Here is a 3,909-nt window from a genome sequence, read left to right as displayed (position 1 = left end):
GTAGTGTTTCGAATTAAACTATTTGAAATTTATTGTTTGTAATTCTTAATTGAATTATAAATTTTTGAATACCATCGCGTGGTATCTATATCTTCCTATAAATTGATACTTAAATATTATTTTTAACATATTACTGGTATATTCCTAGTTGGCTTAAAACTAAATCAATAATGAAAGGATATATACAAGTACTTGAAGTGAAATTTTATCAAATCATTACAACTTTTATACAATATCACTATAATATTACGGTAACCAACATTCGTTCGTGGCTTTCTTGACGAATTAGTTCGAAATTTAAAGCAGTCAACTAAACTAATTGATAAAAGGTGAAATAAGTAACCTCATACAAAGAACTATACACTTTATTTTGTATGATATATGATAAGAATGCCTAAATAAAATAATTTAAATCAAATTTATAGGAACATATATTTAAGAAAGGCAACAGTTAGTTCAAATTTAAGCGCAATGTATTCTTTTACCTGGAGAGCAATAACAAAAACAGCCATAACTGGAGAGAGTTATGGGTGAAAGCATTATTATTCTAGTGCTTACAGAAGCTAATTACAATTTATTGCGTATATATTATTTTTACAATGCAGTAATACTAAAAAATATTAGTTCGTAATAGAAGTTAGTTTAAATATGTAATTATATTGAATAAATAATACACTCAGGTGAAATATTATAGTTAGATGTATATGAATAATTTTATTAACTTGTAATTATTTCCTAATTTAAATTTGTATTATTTATTCATTAGTTTTTACAAAATAATTATTCTAAAACAATTAAAGTATATTTGTTATATATTAGAGGTTATTAGAAATAAATATGTATGATAAAACTCAATCTAAACAATATTTAGTCAATAATTAAGAAAATTAATTTAAACAAAAATAAAACATAATTGTTAAGATTTGATATATAATTAAGGTTATTCCCAGTATTGTGACGCGTGAAGTATTTGCTAATTGCTTTATGGGAATATGACTCCGTTCTGGAAAAACCGGAAAAATCACGAAGATAACTCAATCAAGTCACATATTCATTAAACTTGTATATTTAATTGTCGTAAAATTAGTTCAAGGTTCATTAGGAGTTCATTAGCATTTCCAGTAAATACACGTCGTTTAGACGTTTATACATAAATTAAAGTTAAGCAATGTACTTTGCATGTAATTATTTGCTTAATATATTTTATTGTATGATGACCTTAAACTAAATAAATTATTTATTTAAAATTTTGAAAATTTTCCGATAATCAATTTTTAAGTTAATGTTTGCCGAATTTATTTATACTTTTTATATGACAAATATTTTATTTAAAATTATTTGATCAATAATTTCAAAATCTTTGTAATCATTCAAAAATATTAAATTACAATATTTATATTCAAGATATTAACTATTAAAGTGTTATTATAGCATGAGTTTTTAGTCTAAGAAATGATTAAGTCCTATATAACTGAACTTAGAATTATTTCAATGTTAGAACTATTTGATGCAAAACCGGATATGCGTATTCATCAGATAGTCGAAATTTAAGATATTATCCATTAAAGTGTTAGTATGGGATGAGTTTTTAGTCCAAGAAATAATTAAGTCCTATATAACTTTACTTAGAATTATTTAAATGTTAGAACTATTCGATACAAATCCGGATATGTATATTCGTCGAATGGTTGAAATATCAAATAGCTTTTATAGTGCAAAAAATGTCTTAATTCCTTCTTTTCTTACAATATTATTTTGTTTAATATAAGAATATAAATAATATTAATCATTAATGACCCTTTTAATGTTTTTGTGTTATTTGAAGCAGTCTTTATTTCTACTGTCCTTTTTGGGTTCGATGTAAAGAATTCAACAGTTGTAAAATAGTTCTTAAAATTTTTTTTATATTTGTTAGAACAGTTATCAACAAATGCACTTTAAGGTGATAGCACCTTAAATATATCATACACTCTCACTACTCGATTATTAAAACATCATATAATTGTCTCGTTGAATAATATTTCTTAAACAATTTTTATGTAAGTATCACTTTGGACCAAATTTTAAAAGATCATCTTAATATTTCACAATAAAATTCTGGAAGTGATGCGTCTTTATATAGGTTGGGCGACAAAACAGAAATGATTATTCTATATATACCATTCCCTTGAGAGACATGCTGCGTCAGGTCGAAACTCGATAACAGATTTGTTATGGCCAAATAACTAAGTTAAGACCATCTACAAAAAAAAATAATCTAAATGATTATTAAATTAAATGGTTTTAATCACAGTCAGTAATTATTACTTATAGTCTCTACAGTACATATAATATTATCAATATTAAATAACTATTGCTATGTACATAAATTAAAAATTCAAAATTTAAAGCATAAATATATACTCTTTTTTTCGATCGAACAAGTATCGAAATTCATAAGATGACTGGAGAGAACTGTTTGCTCTCACATTAAGGGTGGAACCTTTTCTAACGTTTATGGTTTCATCGTTTTTAAAGCTATCTATATACTTGGTCAGGGAGTTTTGAAATGATTAAGTTTAAATCATTGAGAATGTAAATTTTTATCATTCATTTAATATTTTTGGTATGTATTTTATTTTTTGAAGCTTGCCAAAATCCTCAGAAAAGGAAGCCCCTAGCATAGCAAATCAATACTTAGCAACGCTAAAGAGTAACAAAGTAGATGTGAACCACTTTCATCATCCTCCGCACAACTGCAACAGGAATAATTATATAGCGAAAATTAAGTTTATAAAAGTGAATTTAGCTTAAAAAATATATATTATAGTAGGGATTTTTTATAAGTTCCGCTTCAGATTTGCGTTATGAATGAGTTAGCATTATACTTTGACTTACGTCAATCTAATGTAAATAAGATAATACTAAAAAGTAAGTAAATAAATAAAAATGACTCTGTTAATTGTGGTAAGAAAAATATACTCTAATTGATTACAGCTAGTATGGTAACTACTTAATAAATACTTAAACAACCCCACCTCTTTCTCATTTTCTGCATTCTCATGTCTATCTACTACGCCAGCAGAAAAGTTTTTAATAAAAATTTACGTTTTTCATCTATTTGATTTATGCGTTAAAATTTGTTACTTGAAATTATATCTCAAATTCTGAGAATATTAAACGTTTTAACATGATTTTAATATGTACCATTGAAATTTGAATTCAAATACATATTGATATAAATAAATTATTATTAAAAATAGTTGAATCATTATAATAACAGTAATAAAATTGATGCAATGAATATGATTTATAAGTACGTACTTTAAAATTTGTAAATATCTAGCATTGACCAAATGTTATTTAACCCTTTGCATAAGCCCAATATATGGTACAATATTACAACTATGTAATACATATAGTATTTACGTACTTTACATACTAAATTTCAATTAGCCAAACTTTTTTCTCTGCATTTTTAAAAGGACTCCGAATGTAAAGTTTTATCTATTCCGCAATCCTGATTTGACAACACAAAATTTTTAACTAATAGCTATTATATGTATAGTTTAGAATTTGTCATTTCGCAATATGGATCGTTTAACAGTCGCCAAACGTGTAAAAATTGTAAAGGCTTACTTAAAAATAGTAATGATTTTTTAGATCGAATATTTTTCAGTGGTCATAAACACCTAAGACGGTAAAAAATTAACTATTTATGGACTAATGCGTTGAGAAAGTATCGCTAGGAACTAATGCGCATTTAACTCTAATATGCCCAAAGCCCACGTGAGCTCAAATACTGGCTCGTTGTGTAACCACGGATTAGCGATCATGCACAGTCGAAAATTTTAGTTTAAATTCTCAACCCTGATAACTTTTTTAAGGTTTAAATCAATATTTTTAAACTTTGAGATTGGATTAAACCCA

The sequence above is a fragment of the Teleopsis dalmanni genome, chromosome 2, assembly GCF_002237135.1.
Source record: "Teleopsis dalmanni isolate 2A chromosome 2, ASM223713v2, whole genome shotgun sequence".
NCBI lineage: Eukaryota > Metazoa > Arthropoda > Insecta > Diptera > Diopsidae > Teleopsis > Teleopsis dalmanni.
Note: the sequence above shows the minus strand (reverse complement) of the source record.